Here is a 16,264-nt window from a genome sequence, read left to right on the forward strand (position 1 = left end):
AGGCAGCTGTAAAAAAGCAACCCCCACCCTCCCCAGAAGTACAGAGACTGAATTCCCCAACTTTAACATCATGACCCCCTGTAGAAAGCCACACGTGTCAGTTGTAGTTTCACAGGGAGATGCAAAAATCAATTGACACCAATTTTCAAGTTGAGTAAATAAAGTTGAGGAGATAGTTATTAACCTCCCAAAAATATACTAAAGATCCCTCAACATAACACCTGAAGGTGAAATATGAACAGAGACAAACCTTGTCAGCAAAGGCTCATTTCCCAAACGATCCTCAAAATGTTACTAATTCCCACCCCTCCTCCACAGGAGCTCTGTGCAGTGTAACTGTTCTGAAGGCAGCTTCCCATTCAATGCTGTTGTGGGACATTCCCAGGCCTGGAAATGTACCAATGACAGAATTTGAAGAGCAAACCTGGTTCCCCACAGCAGGTGGGATTTGAATGTTTTGTCCCTGTCACTTAGTCTTTGTCAATAGTACAGACGCCAGGGGCAGGACTCCAGGCTCTGCTGGAGGGATCCTGGCACAGGGGCTGGGGGGGAGAAAGGATTGTAGATTCTCACCTGAGTTCTGGAGAGGAGGTAATAATTGAAGGGGCATTTTTAATACTCCCCTCCTCAGGGTCCCCAGGGCTGGAATTCTACATTCCACAAGGCCAAACAAGGGGGTGAAGCCATTTGGCTAATGAAAACCAGTGCTCTAGATGAGGTTTGAACTCACAACCTCAGCATAGCTCCTCTCAGCACTGCCTTATAAGTACTGTGCGCTAACCAATTGCGCCACTGGAGCACCTGTTAACTATGATTCTCCAAAACCCCTAGATTGATACAGGCAAGGAGTGACCCCAAAACATTCTCAGTGGGATTGAGAGCAGGTAGCGACAAGTGTTGTACTTGGTGGGGTGGATCCTTTTTAAGGCTTCCAGGCACCATTTGATCCTTTTGTTCTTCCCTGTGTAATAACAGAGCTGGTTAAGACTCAATGGAGAGTCTTGCTGCAGACCAACAGATCTGAAATCACTGATAACCAGCTCTAAGCATTAGTCCTGCTTTGGGACAGTGTCTCTCATGCAACGAACTGCCCAGTCTGCGCTAGCCGTGAGGCTCCCTCACTAACAGCTGAAATCAGGGAGAGCTGTGTGAAGTGCAGGGCCCCAGGGGTGCCTGAACAGGGGGGAACAACACCCCCAGGGCTTTTAAAAATGGGAGGGCTCTGCCTTGCCCCTTTGTAATGACCGTAAGGGCGGGTGAGGGTGGGGAGGGGACGGAGAGCAGTGAGCGGGAGGTGAGGTCTGGGGGGAAGAGGCAGCGTAGGAGCGGGGCCTTGGGGAGAAGGGGTGGGGCAGGGGTGTGGTGTTGAGCGGAAGGGATGGGGCTACCATTCGGGCTCTGGTGGCCGCTACTTTTAGGGAGCCTGTTCCGCTCCTGCTGGGACCACAAGACGTCCCAGAGCAGAGAGAGTGGCCAGCAGAGCGGTGACAGGATGGAACGGCAAGTGGCCGGCAATGTGGCCAGACAGCGGAGGGAGAAAGGGGCTTTCCCCCCAGGAGGTGAGAGGTGAACTCTAGGTTTTCACTGACCCAGGGTGAGCTGTGGGTGAGGTGCAGTGAAGGGAGGGGCACATCCACAGAGCTTCTGGGGTCTGGATTTAAGAGCCCGAGGCAAAAGGCCACTGCCCAGCGCACTGTGGGGGGGTGTTTTGCTCATAGTGTTGTGTTATGAATCCTGACTGTGGTGTTTTCCCAAGTTAATACAAGGTGATTTTCCTCCTTTTTATTAAAGTTTCTTTTCTACACTCAGTGCATGTGAGTGGGGAAAGTATCACCTCTTAGAGGCACCCAGTGGCCAGGGTTAGTTTCCCCAGGTTACTGGGTAGGGGCTTAGGCAGATTGTGTGTTGTATTGTTGAAGAGGAGCTCCAAGCACCGAAACAGGGAATTGTAACTTCAGCCTTCAGAGTAAGAGCCAGAGGTGCTGCCAGCTGAGCTAACCAGGCCGCTGAAACGTATTAACCCTTTCACCACAAGAGCAAACACCGGGTACTTCTGTGCTTCTCAGCAGCTGGGAAAAAGCCTCTTGGGGGAAATATCTCCTGCCCCACCACCAAAAGGAGCCTCCTGAGTGGGAACGGTCAGAGGCCCCACCCAGGGGGCTGGCCCCTCTTTATGATGCTTTCCAACCACCTTGTGATACCGGCTGCAGAACGAATGCTGGTCTGTGGGTAGCCTTCAGTGGGGGTTCGGCATGGCAGGGAGCAGGGAGCAGGCTGGCTGGGTGTCTCTGTGGCTGTCTGCTGGCCACGCATAGGCATGGTTCTCCCCTCCTCTTGCCCTGCCCTCGGTTGCTCTGTGGCTTTTAAGCCTTCCCTTGGAGCTGTCAGCACCAGCCGCCTCTGCTCTAGGTGCCCAGAGGAGAAGAGGTGTGTTGGGCTCCAGCCTGGGACTCTGCCTCCCTCCTGCCTAGCCCTGACTATGAAGCCTGGCCCTGACACTCCTTCTTTTGAATGCCATGTGCACAAGAGGAAGAGTGTGGCAGCTGCAGGGACCAAAGTTGTGGACATCAGGTGAAGCAGCGAGAAACAACCATATGATCAATCCACAGGAATCCCTAGCCAGACTGTTAAGTTCTAGGACCCCAACCTATAGCCGCCAGCCCATTGAACCAGCCAGACCAAAGACCTATCTCCAGTGGGCATCAATCACCCAGCAAGAAGGGAAAAAACCTCACTCTAGTTCACCCCGAGAGAAGGTAGCCAAACACATTGAGCTCCAGGGCTTTGCAGCAAACCAAAGTATCTCCACAAGGTCCCACTGAGATTTGAACTCAGATTGCAGGATTCAAAGTCCTGAGTGCTGCCCATTACACCATGGGACCTGCAGCGTTTGGCTTTTCTAGACTCCTGTGACTCTTGGCTGATTTGCACTCTGCACTTATTGCTTCCCACCAGCGGCTTCCTCTCACAGGACTCTCTCTCCTCCAGCGACTGTGGTCCTGCACTACCGGATCCGCGGGTCCTGCCCTGAGTCCCTGCATCCCCCTGCTTTGTCTCCATTCCCTGCAGGCTGCAAAAATGTCAGGGGAGTCTGCTCCTCCCTTCACTCGGTGCTCCCGCTCATATCGGCCAGCTGCAGCCTCATCTCCTGGAACTTGGCCAGCTGTCACTTGATCCGATCATACAGTCACACGCTGACCGGCTCCCCTGCCTGGATGCTCTTGTGGAAATCCCACAGGGGACGCTGCAGGACTTGGCACCGTTGGTTTCTTTAATGTTGTGGTGTTTGCCCGACCGCCGGAACAAAGCTGCCAACTCCTCCCTCACCGACTCCCACCAATCCCCCTGGTTGGCATAGAACCCTCTGATGCTTTCCCGTTCTGCCAACACCTCCAGGCCTCACCCCCCTGCTCCTTTATCTTGCAAGCTCTGGATGTTCAGCTTCCAATGTCCTCTGCCCTGGGTCAGGGAATTGCCCACATTGAGCACACGGTGAGAGCTGCGTGATCCGAACTGTCCATTGGCACCACCCTGCACTGGGTTGTCGATGTGCTCTCCTTCATGTAAATCCGGTCAGTGCGACTCCTGGCCTGTCCCCACAGAAAGGTGTATCCCCTCTGCGGCTGGTGTAAGCTCGGGTCAGAGGAATAGGAGGCTACCACCCGCCCTCCACTGGTTCCACTGTGGAGAAATATGTCCTCTAAGCCAACCTTGCTACAGACCTGTGCCAGGTAGTGCTCATCATAGAAGAGTTTCCTCTGACAGTCGAGAAAACAGGACCAGCGGTCCTCAGGTCGGTGCAACAATTGAAATCCCCCCCGACACCAAACACTGTGCGGTCCAGAGGAAGGGAGCCAGTTCCTTCCATAGAACTTTCCTTTCATGCCTTAACTGGGAACCATACACACTAATATAGCAGTAACCAGTGCCATGGAGCACAAAGCCCACCAGTAATGCCCTCCCTGGTCGGAGCTCCACCACCTTCTGTACTCGCACCATGAATGTGAAGAACAAGACTCCAGCCCCATCATTCTTCACTGGCCTGGAGGACCAGAGAGATGGGCCCTTCCACCAATCACCTTCTGCCCATCAAGCTACCCTAGAGTTGTTAATGTGCATTTCCTGAACACCCACCATGTCCAAGTCCAGCTGCTCCAAGGCACTGAACATCAAGTTCCTCCTCCTGGGCCCCCAAATCCCTTCCACCATCCACACAGCCATTTTCACAGATGTCCCTTCCAGGGCACTGCCCTTGCTCAGCTGCACAGAGGAGTTTTCATCACCTATTCCTGCCTGTCACTGCCCAGCACCCCCTCTGGCACCATTCCAGAGTGCCACCCTGCCTCACTCTCTTCCTGCCATATTGGGTCCACCAATAACTCATGTAGGAGAGACAGCTCCTGCCCCTCACTGTTAAAGGTCAGGCTAGCAGCTTCACAGTATCTTTTCCTACTGCAGAGCCCAAGCTCAGGGACTCACCTTGAGTGCAGGCTCTGCTGTGCTTCCAGAAAATGAGCCATCACTGCGCAAACAGGGATGAACGATCAACTGAAGCCTGGGATTGAACTAGGGACTTTTAGATGTTCAGTCTAACACGCTCCCAACTGAGCTACTTTGGTAGCTGTTTGGGAGTATTTTGGCCTGTTGCTTCTCTGTCCGGGAGGTTTTTGCAGCAGTTGCACCCAAAAAGGATGTCATTGTGAGCGGCCCATGAAGACAAGACTCGCTTTTGCCTGACTTGCTCAGCTTGACTTCACCCCGTTCCTGCCTCAGTTCCTCACTTTCCTACCTCCCACAAGGTTTTGGCGGTTGGAACCCAGACCCCTTAATGGTGAGTACTTTTCAGGCGAGGGTGAAGCTCTCAGGCCTCAAATGCCAGGTACAGTTACTCTGTCGTTGATCCAAACTAAACAGGAAAATACACTGGATTACTCCTGCTTCCTCTCCCACAATGCTTTGCTCCCATACCTGCTCACGCGGCTCCAGCCCTCCAGTCTGGCCCCTCCCCCTGCCTGGTGCACTCCCCTGGCCAGCCCAGGCTCTTCGGTGCTGAGAGCCCGGCCGCCAGCCCCACCAGGGGCCCTTGACCAAGTGCCGCCCAGTCCCCGCCGGGGCCTCTGCTGGGCCCAGCTCTCCCCGGCCGGCCGGCGGCTGCGTCAGGGGCTGCAGTCCAGCTCAGAAAAGGAGGGGGCCAGACAACGCTGGAACCTGATTTCAAGAACACTTCAGTGATGCCCGAGAGTCGTAGCCGGGTCCAGTCCCAGGAATGATCAAACCTGAGATTTAAATCGGTTCAATTAAATGCTCTGCCGGTGCCCCTGATTCCCAGCCTGCAGCCCCTGCTGTCCCAGCCCTGAGCTTCCAGTCAGCGCTCTGCCTGTGCCTCTCACTCCCAGACCACAGCTCTGGCTTGTCGCTGGGGCGCTGGGCAATGCGGTGGAAGTGCGCTATACACAGCCAGTCCGGATTCTGCGGGAGTTTCCTTTCTCTGAGCAGGCTGTCTGCAGGGCAAGAAGCTTATGCAGCTTCAACCTTCCTGGGTCTGACCCTTGAGCATTCAGTATCCCTGTCCCACCAGCCTCATCCTGCTGAGTGATCGCACATGGCTAAGCAAAGAGAATGAACCCCAAATCCCCCCTGTGCTTTGGGAGCCAGGTTTGCGGTGGGAATTCTGTAGTTCAGATGACTTCACGCCTGGGCATTGGGATTCTTTACCAGTTTCTCTGGTGTTGAGGCATTATTGTGCTCACAGCTGTTATGGCCGAGTGATTAGGACGTTAGAGTTGAAATCCGATAGGGTTCCCCTGCGCAGGTTCGAATCCTGCTCACAGTGAGGCCTGTGTTTTAGCCAGTCTCTCACCCGGGCAATACCTCTGTACAACCCCCTGAGACATTCTCAATTCTCTTCCCACCCCAAGTAAATCCTGTTCTGCTCCTTTCATAGAGATCCCTGGGACACCACCTCACACTGTGTCCCTGAGGGGTCAGGCAAACTCTCAGCACCTGAAGCCTCTGCCACTCACCTGGTGCCCCATAGATCAGCCATAGCCCTGGTTCTGCTCCTCTCTCTGGAGTGTGAAAGGAGCCGAGTCAGCGACTCCATGGGAGCTACGGGGCTGCAGAACCAACAGAGGAAAAATAGATGCTCAGCGCCCACTGGCAGCCAGCTCCCCCCCCCCACTACAGGCCTTGCTGACAAGCTCCTCCTCTTCCCCTTCAGCACCTCCCGCCTGCCAGTGACCAGCTGTTCAGTGGGGTGCAGGAGGCACTGGGCATGGAGGGGGAGGAGCAGGGACGGGAAGAGGTGGGGGAGGGAGAGGAATGGGGCAGGAAGGTGCAGGGCGTGAAGAGATGGGACAGGGGCGGGGGCTTGGGGGAAGGGGTGGAGTGGGGGCAGGGCCTGGGGAGGAAAGGGGGGATTTGTCACAGACCCCTCTAGGGCCAGCCCTGAAGGAAGCACCGACTATCACAGTGACAATAAAACTGACCAGCATTGCTGGGGAGACTGACGGAGATCCGCACACACACTGATGCCAGGGCATTTCAGCAGGGCTCAGCGAGCTTTATGCTTCTCATGGAGGTGGATTACCAGGAGCGCTCCAGCTGCAGAGCCCAGGTGCTCCATGTGCCTTGCGAGTGTGGACACCTCAGGAGTTAGGGTGCCCGGGGCTGCTTTAATGCGCTCAAACTTGCAAGTGTAGCCAAGCCCCTAGACTATGTCACTTGTGTGACTTACTTGTGCTATTGTAATAAATATAATAGACGTGCAATGGTCAGAAATCACACCAGCAGAGAAGTATACTGCAGGGAAACCATCATGAAATTAAGAGTTTAAATTATCCTGCACATGTCCCACGTCCCACTAAAATGAATCCAACCCACAGGTCACATGGGCAAAAGTATCGGTGTCAGGATGCTACATTGTTAGCACAGTAAATGAAGCTGCAAAATAAATGATGTTTAAATGACCTCACTCTATTTTTAACAATCCGGTATTAAGAGGTAATAGATACAGATGGACATGAGGCAGGGTCGCTTGGAGGACGAAGCCTTTATGCTTCCATCACCTGCCACTGTCAAGTTTGAGCCAGTTAGGACAAGTCAGCAAATAAGAACAACCTCAGGTCTCAGTAACTGCTGCAGGTAGCAAAGTCCTACAGGGAGCAGTTTCTGGCACTACACCTGTGCAGCTCTGCTCCCCGGCTCTTCTCGGGCTCCTGCTCTCTCCTTAGCTCTGCCCCACTCTGACCCAGGCAGTTCCAGCTCCCACGGAGGATGGGACCCCCTGGCCTGGTGACTCCCTCATTACACTGCCTGGCCTGTCAGTGCAGTTAACTTGGAGCTTTGTCCTCTCCCCATTGCCCCTGGGGACTGTCAGTCTCAGGGGCCTGATTTACCATTGGCCCTTCTCCCTTCTATTGGTGCTGGGAACTAGCCAACCAAAACCCCCACTAACTTTTAGTAAGGGGTTAACAGTCCCTTACTCGAGCCGGCCCCATGAGGGTCACCGATGCACAGAGACAGCAGCATGAGCTGGTCCCATGGTGTAATGTTCCATGGGCATCCTACTAGATTGCCAGCTGTTTTTCAACTGCAGTGCGGAGACTGTGTGTGGGGAGAGACAGTGTGTGTGTTGGGGAAGGGTGAGTGTGTTTAGATAGGTAGGAGCGGATCATTATTATCCCTCCTTGAAAGAGGGAGAAGCTAAGGCTAAGAAAGGAGAATTGACTTGTCTTAGGTCACACAGCCAGTCAGTGGCAGAGTTGGGAATAGGATCCAAGAGCCCTGATTTTCAAACTAACCATCAGATCTTGAATTTCATCCATTGAATGGCCTGAATAAAGAGCTCTCAGATGAGCTCCACACCAACAACAGTGCACAGTAATTATTCAGCAAGTATTTCAGGAGAACTGCAATGTTAGAGAGAATCATGAACTGCTCAGAGACAATTAATGCAGAGAAGCAGCAAAATTCATCAAAGATAGAACTGGTTCTGACTTATTTCCTTGGTCTTAAAAGAGAACAACAAAGATCTGAGTCTCCTCCCTGTCAATAACCCCCTGCTCAGCCAATCAGGGTAGAGACAGAGGACAGGAGGCTGAGGGTTCTCACCAGAGAGCCCAAAGGATGGCCCAGGTCACTGGTGGGATCACTGCCCGAGCACTATTTCAGCCCCACATTTTTGGGTGGACCTCCCACAGTGGGAGCTGCCGAGCACTACCCTGCAACACACACACACACACACACCTCGCTCCTGGTGTTGGGAGGAGAACAGGTGAAAGGAGCAAGAGACGAAGAGAAAGGAGGGAGGGATGGATGGAGGAAAAGATGAAACAAAAAGGACAAACCCTAATATCCCCAGTGGTTCTAAGGGACAAAATCCCAGGTGCAGAATAAAATTCTGCCTCCTTAAGCTCGTGTTTTCCATGCCTAGAATTCAACTGTTATCTGATGGATCAGACTGAACAGGTTTCAAACCTCAAGGAGGCTCTTACCTTCTAAACAGGGATGGCTGTTTTCTAGTAAAATCAGGAAAACGGAAGGAGAAAAGTCGAAAGAGGTTCCTCCTGGTGCTCACATCCGTGAACTCGAATACTCTCTCAGTCCTCAAAAAGAGACCTCGAGAAGGAGACTTGCTGAAGCAAAGCCACAGGGGTCTCTGAGGTTTCCCTGACCCCTCGCCCCTGTCCTGCCTGGCTGATGTCAGCATCTCTCTGGGAGGTCACCACCTCCCCACCACCTTTGACCAATAGTCTGAGGTCCTGCAAAAGCCCTTTGTGATGTCACTGCCACACCCCTCCTTTGCTGTGCTAATGTCCTGCCCCTGGCCAGGCACTTTGGAGGTTTGAGCTACTCCCTGTGGATCACCCCACTCAAGGAGCGTTCATTCTAGGAAGCAAGCCGGCTAGACAGGAAAACATCAGATGCTGCTCCCAATGCTACACTCAATTTTTCAGAAATTAGTCAACTTTATGGCCAGAAGGGACCATTAGAGCATCTAATCTGACCCCCTGCATATCACAGGCCTCCTGTATGACACAAGAGCTACTTTTGGGGCAAACACATTCCAGAAAGGCATCTAGCCTTCATTAAATGACATCAGGAGATGGAGAATCCACTACTTTCCTTGGTAGTTTGTTCCTGTGGTGAATCATCCTCGCTGGTTAATATTTGTGCCTTAGTTGTAATATGAATTTGTCTCTTTTCACCTTCCAGCCATTGGCTCTTGTTATGCCTTTCTCTGCTCGATTAAAGAGCCCATTAATACCCAATATTTTCTCTCCATTAAGGCCCTTCAACACTTCAATGAAGTCACCTTTCAATCTTCTTTTGATAATCTAAACAGGTTGAGCTCGTTCAATAGCTCACTAGAAGGCATTTTTCTCCAGCCCTCAGAACATTTGGTGGCTCTTTGCTGCCCCAGCTCCAATTTCACAACATCTTTTTCAAATGAGGACACCAGAACTGGAGGCTATTCCAGTATCAGTCTCACTGATGCCGTGTCACCTCCTGTGACGTTACTGACATAATCTGTAACTGTATAGATCACCGTTGGGACCACTGTTCTATATTTGCAGCCAATATTGTAGAAAGGTTGTCGTGTAAGGGGTCTATGGAGAGGTTCTGATTGGCTGATTAGAATGATGCTATCTCTAGATGTGTATCATTTCTGTAGTTGATGTTATGAATCTTGGCTCTATGCTGCCCGTATTTCAAACTTGTGCTATGCTTCCAGGAAACACCCCAGACAAGTTGGTGTCAGTTCTGTCTAGCCTGTTTGATGGCTCATTGTTAAATGTTGATGGCCCATTGTTAAATGCTGCTATATTATGATCACTATTTCCAAGCGGTCCTGTTATAGTTACCTCTTGGACAAGATCCTACGCTCCACTCAGGACTAAATGGAGAGTTTCTTCTTCCCTTGCGGGTTCTTGTATCAGCTGCTCTAAGAAACAGTCATTTAAAGTATCGAGAAATTTTGTCTCTGCATTTTGTTCTGAAGTGACATGTACCCAGTCAATATGGGGATAATTGAAATCTCCCACTATTATGGAGTTCTTTATTTTGATAGCCTCTCTAATCTCCCTTCGCATTTCATCCTCACTATCACTGTCTTTGACAGGTGGTCGATAATAGATCTCTATTATTATATTCTTATTAGAGAATGGAATTACTATCCATAGAGATTCTATGGAACATGCGGTTTCATTTAAGATTTTTACTTCATCTGAGTCTACATTTTCTTTAACATACAGTGCCACTCCCCTCCCCACCCCCCGAGTATGACCTGCTCTGACCTTCAGATATATTTTGTACCCTGGAATGATTGTGTCCCATTGATTATCCTCACTCCACCAGGTCTCTGTGATGCCTATTATGTCAATATCCTCTTTTAACACGAGGCACTCTAATTCACCCATCTTATTATTTACACTTCTAGCATTTGTGTACATGCACTTTAAAAACTTGTCACTGTTTATTTGTCTGCCCTTTTCTGATGTGTTAGATTCTTTTGTGTGTGAATGCTTCTCGTCTGATCTGGCCCCTACTTAATCCTCTTCCAGCCTCTCTTCCTGACTAAAACTAGAAAAATCTCTATCACTACACTCTCCTCTAAGAGAAGTCTCTGTCCGATCCACATGCTCCTCTGCAGCCATTGGCTTCCCCCCCATCTCTTAGCTTAAAAACTGCTCTGCAACCTTTTTAATGTTAAGTGCCAGCAGTCTGGATACACTTTGGTTTAGGTGGAGCCCATCCTTCCTGTATAGGCTGCCCCATCCCCAAAGTTTCCCCAGTTCCTAATAAATCTAAACCCCATCTCTCTACACCATCATCTCATCCATGCATTGAGACTCCGAAGCTCTGCCTGCTTACCTGGCCCTGCGCATGGAACTGGGAGCATTTCTGAGAATGCCACCATAGAGGTCCTGGATTTCAGTCTCTTTCCTAGCAGATTAAATTTGGCCTCCAGGATGTCTCACCTACCCTTCCCTATGTCATTGGTATCTACATGTACCATGACCACTGGCTCCTCCCCAGCACTACACATAAATCTATCTAGATGCCTTGAGAAATCCGCAACCTACGCACCAGGCAGGCAAGTCACCATACGGTTCTCCCGGTCATCACAAACCCAGATATCCTTGTTTCTAATGATCAAATCTCCCATTACTAACAGCTGCCTTTTCTTAATGAGTGGAGTTCCCTCCCGCGGTGAGGTAACCTCAGTGCAAGAGGCTCTTCCAGATAGTGTTGGGGTGAGGGTCCCAACTATGAGAGGCTTTCCCTCTGCTCCCGTTGACTGCTCTCATTCCCTGGGCCCTTCATCCTCCTCAACAGCGCGGGGGGCTGTCTGACCGGAGTTGGGACAATTCTATAGTGTCCTGGAAAGCCTCATCAACATACTTCTCTGCCTCCCTTAGCTCCTCCAGTTCCAACACCCTGGCCTCCAAAGCCTTCACACGGTCTCTGAGGGCCAGGAGCGCCTTGCACCAAATGCACACATACATACATGACATAAAAACGGCCGTACCGGGTCAGATCCAAAGGTCCATCTAGCCCAGTATCCTGTCTACCGACAGTGGCCAATGCCAGGTGCCCCAGAGGGAGTGAACCTAACAGGCAATGATCAAGTGATCTCTCTCCTGCCATCCATCTCCATCGTCTGACAAACAGAGGCTAGGGACACCATTCCTTACCCATCCTGGCTAATAGCCATTGATGGACTTAACCACCATGAATTTATCCAGTTCTCTTTTAAACACTGTTATAGTCCTAGACTTCACAACCTCCTCAGGCAAGGAGTTCCACAAGTTGACTGTGCGCTGCATGAAGAAGAACTTCCTTTTATTTTCTTTAAATCTGCTGCCTATTAATTTCATCTGGTGATCCCTAGGAATCTTCTGTTGATTATGCTGCACTTAACCCTCAGTTTTATTTGAGCAAACAGGAGATATCTGACACTGTGCGATACGGCTCCTGTGCTCTGTTCCCAAAGTGTTCTGCAGCAGGGGAGGGTCTCTGGTAGTGTGTGTGTCACTGGCATATTGGGGTGATGCTGAAACAGGGCAGAGTAGAGGTGGCATTGTGGGGCTGGCGTAAATCTTCTCTCTCCATTTCCCCTTCCAAGAACCGAGGGGACAGTAACCCTTACCCAGTGAGGTCACATTCTCATAAGAACATAAGAAAGGCCGTACCGGGTCAGACCAAAGGTCCATCTAGCCCAGTATCTGTCTACCGACAGTGGCCAATGCCAGGTGCCCCAGAGGGTGTGAACCTAACAGGCAATGATCAAGTGATCTTCCTCCTGCCATCCATCTCCATCCTCTGACGAACAGAGGCTAGGGACACCATTCTTACCCATCCTGGCTAATAGCCATTTATGGACTTAACCTCCATGAATTTATCCAGTTCCCTTTTAAACGTTGTTATAGTCCTAGCCTTCACAACCTCCTCAGGTAAGGAGTTCCACAAGTTGACTGTGCGCTGCGTGAAGAAGAACTTCCTTTTATTTGTTTTAAACCTGCTGCCCATTAATTTTCATTTGGTGACCCCTAGTTCTTGTATTATGGGAATAAGTAAATAACTTCTCCTTATCCACTTTCTCAACATCACTCATGATTTTATATCTCTATCATATCCCCCCTTAGTCTCCTCTTTTCCAAGCTAAAGAGTCCTAGCCTCTTTAATCTTTCCTCGTATGTGACCCTCTCCAAACCCCTAATCATTTTAGTTGCCATTTTCTGAACCTTTTCTAGTGCTAGAATAGTTCTTCTGCATGACATCCCAGTAGAGGGCTCTCTGAGTGGGGTCCAGCAGAGCCCACTCTTCACTGGTGAAATTCAAAGCCACCTCCTCGAAGGTCACCAGCCCCTGAAAGAGCAAAAGGCCAACACTCAATACCTGCTGCCCCATTCACAGCCCCACTACTTGTGAGGAGAAGAGCCCATCAAAGGGAAGCCCTGGGTGGCTTGCAGTCAACAAAGTCCCACCCCCACCCAGGTCAGAGCATCCAGGAAACATCAGAGTGAGGGGACAAAGAGAGAGCCCCTTATCTCTCCCAGCAGATCCATCACACACCTACTAGCCACAGACTGACAGAGGAGAGGGAGCCCCTAGCAGGGACCAGGGAGAGCTCCCTGGTAGGAAGCCCAACACCCTCCTCATTGTGAGGAGCTGGATATGAAGGGAGGGGAATCTCCCCTAACCCTCACTGGTGGGTGCCCCCTTCATATCTCACAGCAGCCACTGGTTAGTCGGGTCAGGCTCCAGCACTATGAGTCTGGTCAGTTTTCCCAGCCCCATTCACGTGGGTTATTTTTCTGCTCCACAGACTAGAGCATTTACACCTCCGAACCTCATGGGTCTGTTTCCTAGAATCTAGGCCACTTATTAAACAACTCCCAGCAGGTTTGTCACACGCTGCCCTCCTCCCTTTCTCCACCCTGTGCATTTCCTGTCCTGCTCCAACCTCCAAACCAGACTATGCAAACCTTCCCATCTCCGCTGTATTTGCTGTCCCTCTTCCTCCTGTAGGAACCCACCAACCCCCCCTCAAAAAAATAATCCCTACCTGAGCTGGCTCCACTGCAGACATTTCTCTTCCCTGTGTCATGGGAGGATGGGATGAGCTGGAGAAAAACATGGACGTCATTCTGCAGCCTGGCAGGGCAAGAAGGGCAGTTGTGGAGGTTTCAGAACAGGCTTTAGTTAATTTCACATCACGAGTCCCCCAGGCCCTTTCCCTGCACACAGACATCGTAGACTCCGCCATGCTGGGAACATGCTTGATCTCTTTAATTACAGTGTAGACCTGGCCCCTCCTGCCAGGCTAAGCCCACAGAGACATTTTTAACCTCCCTTCTCCCTCCCCTCACCCCGTAACAAAGTCTCTGAACACAAGGCTAGAAAAGAGCAGAACCAAAGGAGTCACCGTGGGGGATTCCCTCAGACAGTGACCCCAGGGCAGCCACACCCCAGCAGGGGGAATATGGAGTCAAGAACTGGTTTTTCCTCTGTCTGAGCCTTTTCTTGTTCACTGGAAAGTGGTTCTGCCCAGGGATGCTGCAATACATGTGTCTGGGTGGACTAGAGAGCTGGAAATCTTTCCCCCCACTCATTTCTCCCACTGCCCCTGTCAGTCTCTCCTTCCCCTCTACTCTCTCCCTGCTCCTCTGGCTGGGACAGTCCCATTCCTGGAGGCTTTGATCTCCCAGGGCTGGATTTTCTCCTGGCAACTACTAATGGGAGGAGAAATGGGGGGGAGGGGGCTGTTTGTGCAGAGTCACTTTCTTGCCAGTCCCCAGCACTTTTCCGGAGGTCTGTTACCTGGAGTCTGTGGTAGAATTTGTATTAACAGGGCCCAGGGCTGCCCTAGGGGGCTAGGACGAGCGGAGAAAGTCATCACTTTGGCAGGGCAGAAAAGAAGCTTTAATTAAGGTCACTTCCCAGCAGAGAGGCCCCACTGGGGGAACAGCAGCTGCTAAGCCTGGTCTCCCAGATCACAATGGAGGCTGCAGCATCTGACCCAGGAAGCTGAACCCCAATGTCCTGAGCAGAGAGGGACAGAGCGTTTGAGCAGCTTCCCTCCTTTAGCTCTCTGGGGAGAGCAGCTCTGCTGATCTCAGTTGCCCCACTGTCCATCCGGAGTCACTCCTTGTCTTTCCATGCAGTGACTCTGGATTAACGATGGTCTCAATGAAACCAGATTTCAGGAAGAATGAGTCCAGAACGCTGTGGAAGAGACCATTGTGTGGCATTTCTAGCCCCCTTCTCACCTGCCTCACCCCCCGGATCTAGGACAAGGACTGGGATGGGGGGGCATGAATATTCCCTGCGGGACCAGAAGTTCCTGCAGTTTTCAAGAGGGGAGAAAAGCAAAATCTGTGATTTCCCCTGACAGTGTTTGGTAAGTGGATAGAAAGTTATCAGGGTGAGGGGGCCTGGCTGGGGGCTGCCTGGCCGCGCTTGGAGCCAGGATTGTGGCACAAACTGATCTGGGAGCAGGATCAGGGTTAGCAGCAGCCCCAAGACACCCCCCAGAGCCCAGACACCCCCACAGCCCCAGCCAGGGTCCTGCCAGATCTTCCCTGGCCCCCAGTCCCCAGAGTCCCTGGCCAGGGGCCCCAGACACCCCCAGAGCCCCCACCAGCCCCAGGGAGAGCTGGACACTGGCGAAGGGGAGAGAAAATGGGGCACAATCGGGGGGGGAACAGGGAACTTCTCAGGGGTTGGGGGAGGGGGGTCACCCTGGGGGCTGCTCGTGGCTCTCTAGGGAGAAAGGGGGCGGGGCGGGGGGGCGGGGGGTCCCCACGGGGGGGGCAGCGGTAAATCCGAGGGGATCTCAGCCCCCCCCTTTCTCTCCCCGCTCCTCGGGGGTCACCGGCTCTTCCCCGCCCCGGCCATGTCCGGGCTGCACCGACACTTCCCCCCCCCGCCCCTTTCCCAGCCCCCCTACGGGACCCCCCCCCCCGGCCCCGCCCCTGGGACCCCGCTGCTGTTTTGTGCAGCCAGGAAACTCCCCTGGGTTGGGGTCAGTTCACTGAATCCTCCCGTGTTTGTGCCACTTCCTCCCACATACAAAGTCTGTCAAGTCTTCCCCCCTTCAGGGCCGTCTCCAGACCCCAGCGCGCCAAGCACCTGCTTGAGCCGGCGTCCCGCGGGAGGGCGGCAGGCGGCGGAAATCCTAGAGCCGCCCCTGCCCCCCTTTCTCTCGTTATCGTATGTGGCTATAAAATCCAGGGAGATTCCCCCCAATGATCATCTCTCTAATCTCCCCCGATATTGCCCTGGCCTCTCCATACTTCTCAAGTGTTAATTTAAAATCTCTCCGATGCCCCCCCCCATTTTACCTGCAGCAATTTGTCCTTGTCCAGGTGGGAAATTGTTGCCCTGGGTCAGTCCCCAGCACGTGGCTGCCCCTGGCGTGGGGGGGGGGGGTGAGATGCCCGTTCTCTGCCTGGGAGGATGGGAGGGGCACGTGTCCCCTGTGGGGGCTGCCCGGACCCCAGTTTCCCAATCCCAGTTACTGCCCCCAACTACCAACACAACCACCTGCCCACCCCCCACTGCTGCCCCCTTCCCTCCTCCAGGGACCTGCCAGCTCCCCCACACCCCTTTAACCCTCTTAAATCAGCTCCTCAAAGGGCTCCCTGCTGCCTGTTTGGGGTGTGGGGAACCATCACTTTCTGTATATGTATTGGATAGTAATATAAAATCCAGTCCAACAGTCCCCCTTTTCCCTCTAGTTATTTAACAGCAACAT

At 52.3% G+C, this 16,264-nt stretch overlaps 2 non-coding genes across 2 annotated transcripts; both read right to left on the bottom strand.

Moving 5' to 3' along the window:
• Positions 1-705: 705 nt before the first annotated feature.
• On the bottom strand, positions 706-799 carry TRNAI-UAU. Its single transcript has 2 exons — positions 762-799; positions 706-741 (listed from the first exon to the last, which is right to left on the bottom strand). It is a non-coding gene; the product is annotated as a tRNA-Ile (tRNA).
• A 2,011-nt stretch (positions 800-2,810) lies between these two features.
• TRNAQ-UUG lies at positions 2,811-2,882 on the bottom strand. The gene has a single exon. It is a non-coding gene; the product is annotated as a tRNA-Gln (tRNA).
• Between the last annotated feature and the right edge of the window lie 13,382 nt (positions 2,883-16,264).

The sequence above is a fragment of the Mauremys mutica genome, unplaced genomic scaffold (assembly GCF_020497125.1).
Source record: "Mauremys mutica isolate MM-2020 ecotype Southern unplaced genomic scaffold, ASM2049712v1 Super-Scaffold_100331, whole genome shotgun sequence".
NCBI lineage: Eukaryota > Metazoa > Chordata > Testudines > Geoemydidae > Mauremys > Mauremys mutica.